Raw genomic sequence first — 15,798 nt, 5'->3', positions numbered from 1 at the left:
GAGCTAGAGAAAGTACCCAAGGAGTTGTAGGGGGCTGCAACCCTGTAGGTGCAACAACAATATGAACTAACCAGTACCCCCTGAGCTTGTGTCTCTAGGTGCATATGTAGCAGATGATCCTAATCAGCCATCATTGGGAAGAGAGGCCCCTTGGTCTTGTAAAGTTTATATGACCCAGCACAAGGGAAGGCCTGGGCCAATTAGTGGGAGTGGGTGGGTAGGGGATCAGGGGCGGGGGGGGCATATAGGGAACTTTCGGGATAGCATTTGAAATGTATTAAAGAAAATAATAATAAATTAAAAAAAGAAAAAGAAATGTAAATGAAGAAAATAATCTAGCAAAAAGTTGATAAAAAAAAAGAAAAAAAGGTAACATGTCACTTCCAAAAATGACCAATTCTATAGTACCTTCAAAATAAATATTTTCCTTAATTCTTCAATAAAATGATACAAACTAGAAGACTGATTTAGAATATAGGATCCATCATGTTTCACGTGTTCGAAAAGTAAACCTCAACATCAATGAGAAACAATTTAAAGAGACCTATAATCAGCAATGAGAATAAATCAGAAATAAAATAATTTCAGTACAAAGAAATACCAGGACCAGATTCTACAGAAATTTACCCAAATGTCAAAATACCACTATCAGTACTTCTCAAATTATTGTTTAAAACTGAAAAGGAGTGACTACTTCAACATTTTTATATGAATCCAAATTAATACTAGTGTATTAAACAGAAATTCAAACCACATAAAGACAAAACAAAGGAAATCACAGACCAGTCTTCCTATCAAACATATGTACATAAATTAATAAAACTTTGTTAATTTGGATACTGAAAAAAAAAATAGTGACTGTAAAGCACAAAAAAAAGAGTACTTCAGAAAAATTTCCCTTGTGAATATTGATGCAAAAAAAATCGATAAAATCCTCACAAACCGAATCCAAGAATACATCAATAAAATCATGCATCATGACCAAGTAGGCTTCATCCCAGGGATGCAGGGATGGTTTAATATAAGGAAATCCATCAATATAATCCAATATATAAACAAACTCAAATGCAAAGTCACATGATCATCTTGTTAGATTCTACAAAAGCATTTGACAAAAATCCAACAACCCTTCATGATAAAAGTCTTGGAAAGATCAGGAATTCAAGGCCCCTACCTAAACATAATAAAAGCAATCTACAGCAAACCAATAGCCAACATCAAACTAAATGGATTGCTGGAAGCAATCCCACAAATATCAGGGAGTAGACAAGGCAATCATTTTCTTAAACACCCCAATCATAAATAATTTTAAAAATCCAAAGAAATTAAAACTGTAGAATGCTCTTTGTCTTGAAAATGCTTGTCACCTGGGTATTTTTTTAGTTAGCTCACCCAGATCTATGATCCACAGCCTGACACAGTTTTCACAGCTTTCAGGGGGATCTTTATTTGAATAACAAGATCAAGTCCAGAGAGGAAGAGCTCAAAAGACTTTCAGCTGCAAGTGCTTCAGTAACAGAGGCCAAGTCTGTCACAGAGGCCACCAAGCCCTTGAGGAAGCAAACATTTCTTCCATTGACAAAGGTTTAATTGGACATTTTGAGAATCCAGTGTCGTGTATGCTGATATAAATGTTTGAAAAGTTATTCACCATGTAGTTTGTGCCAGACAGACTCCAATGCCAAGCCAGCAAACAGCCTCCCATTTATTCTGTTGGACCCAGCTTCTAAAGATTTGTCAGGGCTCTCTGAGCCTTATAAATTTCCACATCCAAAGGTCCATCTGTGCTTTTAAGGCAGCATCCTTCTTCCCACATGGGCACACATCAGTCCATCCCCTGTCAATCTTGCTACTGCATTCAGAAAAAGAATTAGAAAAAACAAAACAAAAAACAAAAAAAAACTTGCAAGGTGTTTGCTCTCTCTAAAAAAACAGAGTGTAATGTTCAGTAGCTTTTAGAAACAGATTCCAGTTCCTTTTTCTGAATTAAAATCTTGACTGTTTTTCCTGGTCCCAGGGAAAGATTGCTTAGAATCTCAGCTAATAGATAAGTCTACTGTAACAGATGATCTATATAGAAGCAGTGCTTTGTTGGAAGAATAAAAAGAGGATATTAACAAGTGTGCACTGAGGAATCTGTAAGCATTAGGCCACTAATATCTGTCCTAAAATATGCAATGTAGAAAATATAAAAATTATTACCAATTATTATATTGCTTTTACTTTGTCTCCCAGTTATCACACATCTTTCTCAAGAGAAATTGTTAAACTTTTGAGATTTTATTTATTTTTTTAATTAATTTTTTACACTTCATATTTTATCCCGCCCCATCCACTCTCTGACTGTTCCACATCCCATACCTCCCCCTTACCACACCCCGTCTCCGTATGGATGACCCCACTCCCACCCCACCTGACATCTAAACTCCCTGGGGCCTCTAGTCTCTTGAGCATTAGGTACATTATCTCTGAATGAACACAGATCCTGCAGTCCTCTACTGTATGTATGTTGGGGACCTCATATCAGGCGGTGTAAGCTGTCTGTTTGGTGGTCCAGTGTTTGAGAGATCTTGGGGGTCCAGATGAATTGAGACTGCTGGTCCTCTGATAGAATTTCCCTTCTCCTTTTGAGATATTTTTATGTGTGTGCATGTACACATACACATGTATATACATGTATTTAGGTATCTTTGGAATGCAGAGGAAGGCATCAGATTCTCTAGAGTTATTTATGGCTATGAGTCATTTAATGTTGGTGCTGGAAATCAAAACTCAGTCTTCTGCAAGAGCAACAAGTACTCTTAACCACTGAGACATATATCTAGCCCCAGAAAAATTTAAATGTTTAAAGCCTCAAGCTGGGTATATACATTATGAATGTCTATCATTTATTAAGAGTAGTTAGTGCATACAACAAGAGAGTCTTTGGGATGAAGGCATTTTTTTCCATAAGGCTAACACAAAATCAGAGAAGAGAAATCAGAAGTCATATGTACAGATAAACACCTCATAAGGACAAACAAAAGACTTAAACCCGTTGTTACCAAACCCACACTTTCAGCTACAACATAAAAAGCTTGCAAGTCACTGCTGCTGTCCTTACTACAGCAAATCAAGCTAAATGGGCTGAAAACCAACAACTTTCCTTAGCTCATAAGAAGACTGAAGGGTGAACAAACATTCTAAGATTGACGAGATGGGCAAATCCACAGTCATAGTCAAGATTTACTCACTTGGACAAGAGCCACTAGAGCTCTTTGCAGGCAAGAACATAGAAATGGCAATTTTGAAAATGTGCTGGAGACTGAATCTAACACATAGTACAATGAAAGTGTAAAGTTCCTGGAGCCCTGGTCTTGCTGATGGAGGCAGCTGCCATTTGGGGCAATCACAAGACAAGTACAATAAAAATGGCCTGAGATCAGATTCCTAACACCAATATAAAAAGTCATGAATGATATCACATGCTTATAATTAATTCCATTGGGGGTAGGCAGAGACTACATGGTTGGTTGCTGGTCAGTCTAGCCAAGTCAGTGAGCTCTAGGATCAGTTCAAAACTCTGTCTCAAAAACAAAGATAGCCACTGATGAAAGCACTCAACTTCAACATATGACATCTACGTTCACCTTCACACTCTTAAGAATATCCCCAACACCACTAACACTGCTTTACACATTTACAAATAAATAATTGGATATCTGCCAATAATGTACGTATTTTTTATTTTTCTGTGACAGTTTCAAATAAAGGAAGGGTTTATTTTGACTTATAGTTCAAGAGTGAAGTCCATCATGGAATGGAAAGTTATAAAACAGCATACCTTAAGGAAAATGGTCACTTCAGCGCATGTAATAGTGTTGCCCACAGTTAATGTGTGTATTCTCTCTAAGTTAAACTGATCTACATAATTCCTCACAGGAGTGTCTGGACACCTGTCTCCTAGATGATTCTTAAAGGATCACTAATATTCCTTTCTTATAGTATATATTTGTTAGCAGTATGAAATGAGTCTGGGTCTAATGTAATGGCCTTTGCTTTGCAAAAATTCTTGCTGCACATAGGAGGACTAGAGTTTGGATGTCCAGAACCCATTGTCACAGGGTGATGTGAAGAAGGTGGGGGTAGTGGCCACTTAGTCTCCCAGGCAGTGGGAAAGTGTAGCCGAGAGTGGTGGGTAAAAAGTAAGAATGTATTTAGAACACAGGAGAGAAACTAGCTTTCTCTAACAGCAACAGAATTACAAACTTTTCTCATCTTTTTCAGTTTGTTAACAAGGGATAAATAAGAGATTACAAATGTGTAAGAGCTAACAGAGATGTTACTCTTACTTTGCAGGAAAGGCATTGGAAGGTTTTGCACTGAGTGAATAATGGGAGGGGGAATAATATCAAAAGAAAGGGGTTATTATTAGTACAAATTTTCCAGAACACTTGATAAAGTCTATGACAAACTGTTAGTGAGGGGAAGCATTATCAGGCTCTTTGTAGAAATGACTACATCAGCATAGTATCTTACAAACAAAGAACACCCTTGCACTTGACTGGTGCAAGAAAGATCAGAAGCAGGTGCAGCTAGATATCTTTTTGTATAAATGAAACTTTGAAACCCAGATGCCTTCCCTTTGTTTCTGCTCTCATGGCTGACAGTAACTCACAACCCTCTGACTTTTAGTCCATGGCAAAATCTATTATCTCAGAGTCTTGCTTTGCCTTAGAACTTTTTGCTGTATGTTCTAACTCTGCCAACCATGTCAAGTGAAAAACTAAAGCAAATAGTATTTGGAGGCCAACAGAGTCAAAAAACTCTAGGGAAAGGGATGGTGGCTGGAGGATTCCTAGTGCCAGCACTGCTATATGGACTAGAAAGCTCATGAAGACTGGAACTTAGAGACTATGAATGCCAAATGATGCTCTCGGAGCAATGTTTTATCCAATACAAAACATTGATCTTATGACATGATCTTCAGCAAGAAAAATGACCTTTTTTATGATATCAATAACCCTTTTATAAAGTGAACAATCATTCAATGGTAGATAGAGTAAAAAAAAAAAAAAAAAGAGTCACACTTACCACTACAGAATTTGCTTAAGGTAAGATACATCTGCGTTATTGTGTATCATATGTATAATATGTGAAGACTTGAGTATCAAGAATTAAAGGAAAAATCTGGGACTGAATCCCTGAATCATTATATACCTTTTAAAATATATGGAACATGATTTTCATGTTCAAATCATCTACCTACCTTTACTGTTTAAGTAGAAGTAGGTCATTGAACAATATAAAACTAAGCTGGGAAATGGAAAAACAAGTCTAGACCTGGCACTGCCCTCTGTCTAACTGTAAGGACCAATAGCAAACAGCTATGCATGTAAGTTAATCCATACAGTGGGCAGACACAGGGAAACTAGAAATTCATGATCCTTGAATCCATATCAGTACTAAAATGAAATAAAATATTTTTGCATGTGTATATGTGGTAGGTGTTTTGTTTGCATGTGTATGTGTGCAGGTGTTCATGCCTATAGAGCCCCAAAGATGACATCCAGAATCTTCCTCCATCTCTCTACCTTATTCATTGTGGAGGTTAAGAAAACTGAACCTAAAGCAGTATCAGTATCAGTACCAGCAAAGGCAGATTTGGAAGACACAGAAGCTATCTATCGCGCTGCAGAGATCTTCTATCTCTGCTTTCCAAACCCTGGAATTGCAGGCATCCACTGCATCCACCCTGCATTACACTTGGGTATAATTAAGTATGTGGTAGTTCACTCTCTTCTCAAACTCAGTATTCCATTCCTTATCTGGCATATAGCACATACTCAGTAAACTGTTGGGATATTAGTATTTGCTGAATAAAATAATAACTAAGGAGAAGTACACCAATTGGTCCTACTACTTTGCAAGAGTACAGAAAGGAAGCCAGAGTTAAATGGGGTGGCTGATACCTATAATCCTAACACTTGGGAGACTCAGGTGCATAGGTTAGTATTAACAAGTTTGAAGGCAGCCTTGGTTACATAGTGAGTTCCTGAGCAATTGAACTACAGAGTAAAAACTTGTTTTAAAACATAATGGTTGAGAAGAGATAATAGGATGGAGGAAAGAAGGAGCAAAGAAGGGAAGGAGAAATGATGAAATGAAAAAAGGAAGAACATGTCCAGAAATAAAGAGAAAAGAATAATAATCTAAAAATGGAAAGTACATGAATGCATAGTTTGTTTTTGAAAGCTAAATGGTTTAGAGAAAATATAAGGGGGGCAGAGAAAGTACATTTCAAAGCTGCAGCTCCAGGGCAAGTAATAAAAGCTCCTGCTTTAATTTTTTTTCATAATATTGTGAGCAATAGGAAAGTCTATTCCATCTCACCAGCCTCAGGACAGAAAGCTCCAGCCTCCTGAGCTAAATAAAATTGGCAAGGACTCTCAGATTTCTAGGCATTAACCATTAGTTTCTGCCTTCCATGAGACTAAACCTGGCAGACAAAAGAAAACAAAATAATTTCCACTTATTTTATAGGCTACCTTTTTTGCTCTCATCAATTAATTATAAGGGTCCTAGAAGTCCATTTTACATTCTGAATATTCCCTATTAGGAGGATGTCAAGCAGCCTCTTACCAAAGACACAAAGATAAGACACACATACAAAAAAAAAAAAACAATGCTTAGAGCTTATGGTGCAGTGCCCTTAAATGCTAGTCACTGAACCCTCAATGTCACCAACTTTAAATTCCCTAAATAAGTAAAAGGATTAGGATGTGTGAGCATTTAGGTTGAAAGTGTCAAATCATAGTGGAGTTAAAAGGTTCTTATTTAGGTTTTTGTTGTTGTTGCTGCTGTTATTTGAGAGTATCTCACTTGGATGCTCAGACTGCCCTTGAACTCATAACGATTCTCATTACAATTACAACTGTGAGTCACCGTACCTGCCTGACAATTTGTGTGTGTGTGTGTGTGTGTGTGTGTGTGTGTGTGTGTGTGTGTGTGTGTGAACTATGTAGAAATCAGAGGACAATTTGCAGTGTGTGTGACTGGTCCTGGGATTAAACTTAGTTCTCTCAAGGTGGAAGCATGTGCCTTTACCAACTAGCCATTTTGATGATGCTAGCTAATAATTTTTAAAATATAAAATAACTAAATCCACCTTAGTAATCCTACTTCTTGGCTCCCATTCTCAGTTCACTGGATATGGTAACCATATCCAAATTTTGTACATGTTCCAAAACACATGGAAACCAGTCTTCCATACCACACAGACGTTCACAGCAGACATTGCCTGATCCCATCTGCTTATGTTCTGAGTCTTGGCTTCCTATTTTTCAAGTACTATTTCTGATAGTTAAGTCAAAAGGAGTTTCAACTGTGCCTTGCTCTTGGGTTTACGGTGAAGATTAGTGGGATAATATAAGTAAGAAGTTTAAATGAACAATAAAAGTGTGTGGTCAGAGCACCATAAATATCAACTTGTAAATTTCATAGTTGAATGACACATGAACCCACAACTGGCTATTTGGGAAAACAACCTGAAAAAGTCAGTCTTTTTCACTAAACAAAACATTTATTCTACCAGATAGACTTGAAATAAGTAGGTAACAATATGCACTGGCACATGTCTGTGACCCCAGCACTAGCAGGGTGGAGACAAGTGGATTCCTGGAGCTCACTGGCCAACTGATCTAGCAGATTCACTGGCTCCCAGGTCCACTGAGATGTGCTGTCTCCAAAATTTAAAGAATAAAACCTTTGAGGAAGATTCCTGTATTAACCACAGGTCCATGCACACACATGTACACACACACACACACACACACACACACACACACACACACAAAATGAAGTTAAAATCTAAAGAGATCAAGTGACAATTCAAAGTCATTGATTTTGGTTTTATTGGGGGGGTTGTGGAACATGGGGTCTAGGAAGCAAAACTACAGCAGTGGTCAACTGTATTAAATCACTATGTGTCATGCACACAAATTACTTTCCTCACTGTGACATATTTAGTTTTCTTCATTCACCTGCAACTCAACCAACCCTTTTCTAAGGAAAATAGAATTGTTCACAGTCTTAGATTCATGAGAAATGTCTGGATTTAAATACAAGTCAGCGACATGGTTCTGCTTTGAGATGTACCTTTGTACCTTGTAAATACATTAAATATTTTGGTGACAGTGATGGCTCAAACCAAAAGTGGAGGAGAATAAAGCACAAGCAAGAAAGAGTTCAGGTTATTTTGTTTTAGGCAAAATATATCAAATCCAACCAATGTAGATAATAAGGTGCAGGAGTCTAGTTACTAACAACTACAAAGAATCAAACTCCCCTGGATTAACCACAGAGATTGCGAAACACTTAACTGAGAAAACAGAGCCGAAAGCCTGTGCATCTGATGTCTCCATTTCATATTCACTGTGCCAGTCATATATTTTGTTCATTCTGCTCCATTTCCTACGCATTTGTCCACTTAATTCATTCAGTTCTACTTCACAGTCAATTACTGGATATTGAGTACGACTATGTATGACAAGTCAGACGCTGACAACTCGAAAATGGGGCCTTTCCTATCAGAAATGAAAGAACAGAACGAGGTAGAAAGTGAAAGAAACCACCAAAGCTCTCCCACCCCACCCTGGTAAAGCCTCTTGCAAGTCAGGTGACTAGGGAAAATTCCAGATAGGGGCTTGAAGGAAGCTCCTAGGCAGTCGAGGGGCGGGGCCAGAGACCTTGAAGAAGGGACAGACACCAGCGATTTTGGCCTCTGCCTCTGGGTTTCGGTGTGACAGGCAGTCTCGTCTTATGCAAGGGCACTCGAGCCCGATCGATCAGGAAGCTCTCTGGCAGCCAGGCCAGCTGGCCTCAGCTCACCCTCCCATCTCTGGGGAGCAGCTGGTCACCCACAGTCTGGGGACACTCACCTGATCACTAGACCCTACTGAGCAGAGGCAGCAACACCCGCTGAGGCCTGCGGACTACAGGCACGTTCGGGGGTCGGGAAGGGGAAGGTCACTCGCAGCGCACTGGATCCACGGGGCGGGCCTCCAGAGGCCTCAGGAACAGCCCAGAGCCCCCGAGTCTGCAGGCCTGGCTTCTTTGTGTGCCAGGACAGCTGTGGAGCTCTCCCTGGCCGGTGGGCGGAGACAGAGGTGCAACCGTCAGCCAGGCCTGAGGCCTGGGCTTTAACTGAGGCTGTGGCTGGCTGGACCTGACCCTGAAAGATCTCCCTGGGCCTGGCTTAAGGCAAGTAGGGTCCCCAAGGCCTGGCTTCTAGAGACCTTGTTCTGGGAACCGTCAAACTCCTTCCCAAGGGAAGCAACTCAACAGTTATTTTGTCTATGCTAGTAATCATCCTGTACTAGGGAGGCTGTATATGTGGGAAGATGGCCCAGGACTTTGAGGCTTAGCAAGGGCTACAGAATAAATGAGACCCTGTCTCAAAAACAAAATAAAGCACCAGGTTATTTTCTCCCTTCCTTAATGGTTGAAAGACTGTAAGAAAGGAGGTGATCATGAAGGCAGAGGGCATGATCTAAACTAGGAGACCAGAAAGTCATTGTCTAGGCATTGTATCAGGGAAAGAACAATGCTTTACTACTCTCGTAGTACGTGTGCTCTTATTTTTGGCCCATTTATTTATTCATTCATTCACTTTACAGCCTGATCACAGCAGCCCCTCTGCTCTCAGCTCCCCCTGCCCACAGCCCCCGTCCTGTACCCACCCCTTCTCCTCTGAGACAAGGGAGGGTGCCCCTGTGGACCAGTCTACCCTGGCACATCAAGTCACTGAATGACAGAGCGCACCCTCTTCCACAGAGGCAAGACAAGACAGCCCAACTAGGGAAACAGGATCCACAGAAAAGCAACAGATTCAGGGACAGCCCTCCCTTCAGTAGTTTGGGGACCTGCATAAAGTCCAAACTGCAACATGTGCACGTTTTTAATGTTTTGTGTTTTGATAAGTCCAAATTTCTTTGCTTAGCTAGACTCTTATCAAAGTTATCTTTGTAAAATACTTTCCAGTTCTTGTCTTTCCTCTTAAACACACACACACACAGACACACACATACAAAACCAAGGAAAAACTTAGGCATGCTGATACATGTGTGTGTTATCTCAGAACACAGAAAATAGAAGCAGGGATATTTTGAGTTTCAGGCTAGCCTGGGATGCATAGGTAGATGCTAAGAAAAGGAAAACTCACAAGCTTAAAAAACAGGAAAGAAAAAAATTAAACATACAAAGAAAATCATTTCAAGTACTTTCACCTGTGTACATATAACAATATGACAATCCCTTTAAGCTTTTTCTAGTCGTGTTGCCTTTCACAAAAAGGTATTCAAGGGTCTTTTCAACATGGTCATAGCTGGCCTTTCCACAAATGGTCCGTGAGGAGTCATACCTAGGCCCATTGATTTAAATTTCTCTGAAACTATCTTTGATGAAGAATAAGCTGTATTATTTTCAATCTCCTACAACTGCTAATTTTGTAAAATGAAATTAATAATCTAGCAAAGGTAACTGAAAAGCTATAAAATGACAAACTCTAGTTTTTGTGTAAAAACAAGCATACAGGTTGCAACAAGTAAAAATATCACCTCTTTTACACTTCTAGCTGCTTACACTCAACTTCTGTATTTAGCTCATCATGCACCAGTAAAAACAGCCCATAGACTGTCTCTCTAAGTATAGTTTAGATGGCAGTGACTTGCTCATGGTGTGTCAGATGCATTAACTTCCAAGCCTTTTCCTATGCTGTAAAAGTTCTCTGTCATTGACTCACAATATAATAATAACAGGAGTTTAACTTTAATTGAATGCTTCTTACTAACACTTTATGTGGATTATCTGTGGGTGTTTTTCAGCTCTATGAGCTAGGTATTATGATTATTATTTCTACTTCACAGATGAATAATTTGAAAACTAGAGAGGTCATGACACACCCGGTGAGGTCAAGTTGACGTTGTAAATTGAAGTAGCTTGATTCCAGAGCCCATCTATGCAAACATTTTCCTGGACCATTTTCCTGAAGCTTCCCCTCACCCCTTTTAGCTGATTGATTTTAATTACGCTATTCATATCTGTCTAGTATATTATCTTTGGTTTTCATTTTATTCTTGTTTCTTTTAGAACTGTTATATTTCTGATATAGTGGCATTGGTATATCTCCACAGCTCTTAGCACTGCTCTCTCTCTCTCTCTGACTCAGATACTCTATTAATCAGAACTTGGCTCATGCAAGCTACTGGAAGGGGAGCTCCTTCTTTGTGCTTTCATTCTTTTCTGGGGTTTACCTCATTGGAATTATATGCTTACATCTACATCCGCTACTAAGCCATATGCCATGTGATGCACTCATTTTCCTTACTTCTAGTGTGGATCTGCACAGTCACTGCCACAAGCTTTTGTCTTTCATGCTTGGTCCACAACATGTTTGGTTCTGGTTGGGGAAGTTTTGGAAATTTCAGCAGCTAGAAAAGCTAAATCACTCTGAAGATGCTTTTGAAAGTTATGCCCATAATTCCTTCCACATTCTTTGCTCCTTTCTGCATTTTCCTCATGCTTCTTATTGCTGCTATGATGTGATCCAAGTGTGCATAGCCAAGGAACCCTGAGTTTAATCACTTGAAACCACAACTAAGTAAACTCTTTCTCTCTTAATTTTTTCTCTTAGGTATTTTTGACACAGCCTCATAAATTTAGTACATTTACCGGGTATGGTGGCGCACGTCTTTAATCCCAACACTTGGGAGGCAGAGGCAGGTGGATTTCTGAGTTCGAGGCCAGCCAGGTCTACAAAGTGAGTTCCAGGACAGCCAAGGGCTATACAGAGAAACTCTGTCTCAAAAAACAAAACAAAAAAAAATTAGTACATTTAATAAATGTACTAATGGTTAATGGTTATAATTATATAGAGACAAATATTCATCAACATTTATATTATATCCATTACATTTTGAGTACTGGAAACATAGTCTATTTATTCACTATAGGCACTCAATACAGAATTGTGTTATAAGCTCTATAGATCAAGCTGAGAAGAATATCACAAGGGTAATGTACAGGTTATTGCATAGCCATGGGAGAACACATTGGTGAAATAATTTTGGAGAACTGGTTATACTTTCCCAAATCCTAGTTGTCACCCATCCTTTTAGTCCCAGAAGTGAACAACTCTTTAGAAGACAACAGATTTGACATAGAGCACTAAGCTCATAGAAAATCCAGGATAGGGGTTGGGGATTAGCTCAGTGGTAGAGCACTTGCCTAGCAAGCACAAGGCCCTGGGTTCAGTCCTCAGCTCTGGAAAAAAAAATCCAGGATGATAGTATGTCATCCAAGTCAAGACCCAAGACCGATGTGTGAGCTGGTCGAAGCTCCATAGTAATGCTGTTCTTCTTCACAGTAAACATGCAAATACGAGAATTGATTGATCATATAAAAGTAGCCAAAGCTTGCAATGTTTAATCAAATTACATTACCCAGTATCAAATAAATAAAGAATATTCTAACTAGTGGTCTTGTTTTCAAAAGAATTTCTCAGTGTTTCTTTTGAATATACTATTCTGCAATTATTTGATTAACCCTTTAGTTTCCCCAAAACAGAAGTACCAAATCAAGTACTTTTATTTGTTTTATCTGTTATGAGACATTGGTAAACCTTAAAAAAACAAAACAAAAACAAAAACAAACAAACAAAAAAACCCTAGCAACCACAAAACTTAAGCTTGAATCATCAGGTTCATAGAAGTAATTACATTAAAATTTACAACTTGTCCATCAATTTTCATTTCTAGACTATTTTCTTTTTTTCTTTTTTATTGGTTATTTTATTTATTTATATTTCAAATGTTATCCTTATTCCTGGTTTCCCCTCTGCAAATCCCCTATCTCACACCCCTACCCTGCTTCTATAAGGGTGCTCCCCCACTGACCTACCCACTCCCACCTCACCACACTAGCATTCCCCTATGCTATGGCATCAAGCCTTCACAGAACCAATGGCCTCCCTTCTAACTGATGCCAAATAAGGCCATCCTATGTTACAGGATGGATCCATGGGTACCTCCATGTATACTCTTTAGTTGATGGTTTAGTCCCTGGGAGTTTTGTGGGGTCTGGTTGGTTTATATTGTTGTTCTTCCTGTAGGGTTGCAAACCTCTTCAGCTCCTTCAGTTTTTCTCCTAACTCCTCCAATGGGGTCCCATGCTCAGTCTGATGGTTGACTGCAAGCATCCGCATCTGTATCCATAAGATTCTGGCAGAGCCTCGCAGAAGACAGTTATATCAGGATCCTGTCAGCAAGCACTTCTTGGCATCAACAGTAGTGATGGGGTTTGTTGTCCACATATGGGCTGGATCCCAGCACTCTCTGGATGGCCTTTCCTTCAGTCTCTGCTCCACTCTTTGTCTCTGTATTACCTTTAGACAGGATCAATTCTGGGTTAAAATATTTGAGAAGGGTAGGTGATCCCATCCCTCAAACAGGGGCTGTGTCTAACCTCTGCATATGCTCTCCACAAGTTCTCTATCCCCATTGTTGGGTATTTCAGCTAATGTCATCCCGGTTGTGTCCCAGGAGCCTCTTGGTTTCCTGAACTTTCTGTTGGACACCCCTGTTTCCCATCCCCCATTGTTAAACACCTCTGTTTGATTTCCTGACCCTTTGTACATCTTTCCTGTCTCTTCTCACACCTAATCCTGCCCACCTTTTTTCCTCTCCCCCTCTTTTGTTCCACCCAAGCCACTCCCATCATCTACCTTCTGTGATTATTTTGTTCCCCCTTCTAAGGAGGACTGAAGCATCCACTCTTTGCTCTTCCTTCTTCTTGAGATTCATAAGGTCTGTGAGTTTTATCATGGTTATTTTGAGCTTTTTTCCTAATATCCACTTATCAGTGAGTACATAGTATGTGTGGGTTTTTTTGTGACTGGGTTACNTCACTTAGGATGATATTTTCTAGTCCCATCCATTTGCCTGCAAATTTCATGAGGTTATTATTTTTAATAGCTGAATAATATTCCATGTGTAAAACTACCACATTTTCTGTACTGATACCTCTGTTGAGGGACATGTGGAAAGCTTCTGACTATTATAAATAAAGGAGCTATGAACATAGTGGAGCATATGTCCTTGTTATATGTTAGAGCGTCTTTGAGTATATGCCCAGGAGTGGGATATCTGTGTCCTCAGGTAGTAATATCTCCAATTTTCTGAGGAATTAACAGACTGATTTCCACAGTATTTGTTCTAACTTGCAATCCCACCAGCAATGGAGGGATTCCTCTTTCTCCACATCCTCACCAGCATCTGCTGTCAACTGAGTTTTTGATCTTAGCCATTCTGACTGGTGTGAGGAAGAAACTCAGGGTCATTTTGATTTGTATTTCTCTGATGACTAAGGAGTAAACATTTCTTTAGGTGCTTCTCAACCATTCGAGTTTCCTCAGTTGAGAACTCTTTGTTTAGCTCTGTACCCCATTTTTAAAATTTAATTTAATTTATTTTTTTTTCAATTTTTTATTAGATATTTTCTTCATTTACATTTCAAATGCAATCCCAAAAGTCCCCTATACCCTCCCCCCACCCTGCTCCCCTACCCACCCACCCCCAGTTCTTGGCTTAATTTTATTTTTAATTTATTTTTACACTCCATATTCCATCCCCAACCTCCACCCACCCACCCATCCACACTCCATCTGTTCAAGATCCCACACCTCCTACCCACCTCACCCAGGCTCCACATAGTTGCCCCCTCCACCACACCTGACCTCAACTCCCTGGGGCCTCCAGTCTCTTGAGGGTTAGGTGCATCATCTCTGAATGCACACAGACCTGTCAGTCCTCTAATGTGTGTGTGTGTGTGTGTTGAGAGCCTCATATCAGCTGGTGTATGCTGTCTGTTTGGTGGTCTAGTGTTTGAGAGATCTCAGGCGTCCAGATTTATTGACACTGCTGGTCCTCCTACAGGATTGCCGTTCTTCTCAGCTTCTTTCAGCTTTCCCTAATTCAACAACAAGGGTCAACTGCTTCTGTCCATTGGTTGGGTACAAATATCTGCATCTGACTCTTTCAGCTGCTTGTTGGGTCTTTCAGAGGGTAGTCATGATAGGTACCCCGATGTGATTGCTTTCTTCTCTCTCCCAAGTGGGACTGAGGCATCCTCACTTGGGAACTTCAGCTGTTTGAGTTTTTTGAGTTTTGTGGACTGTATCTTGGGTATTCTATACTTTTTAATTTTATTTTATTTTTGTGCCTAATATCTACTTATTAGTGAGTACATACTATGCATGTCCTTTTGGGTCTGAGTTACCTCACTCAGTATGATATTTTCTAGTTCCATCCATTTGACTGCAAAACTCAGGATGTCCTAGTTCTTAATAGCTGAGTAGTATTCCATTGTGTAAATGAACCACACTTTCTGTATTCATTCTTCTGTCATGGGACATCTAGTTTGTTTCCAGCTTCTGTCTATCACAAATAAGGTTGTTATGAACATAGTGGAACACATGCCCCTGTGGCATGGTGGGACATTGGGTATATTCCCAAGAGTGTTATAGCTGGGTCTTCAGGTAGATCTATTTCCAATTTTCTGAGGAACCTTCAGATTGATTTCCAGAGTGGTTGTACCAGTTTATAATCCCACCAGCAATGAAGGAGCATTCCTCTTTCTCCACATCCTCTCCAACGTGTGTTGTCACCTGAGGTTTTGATCTTAGTCATTCTGAAGGCAGTATCCAAATTAATAAAATCAGAAATGGAAAGTGAAACATAACAACAGAAACAAAGGAAACTGAAA

At 39.6% G+C, this 15,798-nt stretch overlaps 1 protein-coding gene across 2 annotated transcripts in view; it reads right to left on the bottom strand.

Annotated features, from left to right (window-relative positions):
• Cpq (carboxypeptidase Q) overlaps positions 1-9,114 on the bottom strand; it is a 377,206-nt gene extending 368,092 nt beyond the window's left edge. For both annotated transcript variants that reach the window (XM_021216707.2, XM_029548087.1), the window contains exon 1: positions 8,919-9,114. The gene's annotated coding sequence lies outside the window, so the exon portion shown is untranslated. The remainder of the gene's footprint in view (positions 1-8,918) is intronic.
• Positions 9,115-15,798: the final 6,684 nt, after the last annotated feature.

This window comes from Mus pahari, chromosome 17, assembly GCF_900095145.1.
Source record: "Mus pahari chromosome 17, PAHARI_EIJ_v1.1, whole genome shotgun sequence".
NCBI classification, from domain to species: domain Eukaryota; kingdom Metazoa; phylum Chordata; class Mammalia; order Rodentia; family Muridae; genus Mus; species Mus pahari.
Note: the sequence above shows the minus strand (reverse complement) of the source record. Positions and strands in the feature narration are given on the sequence as shown.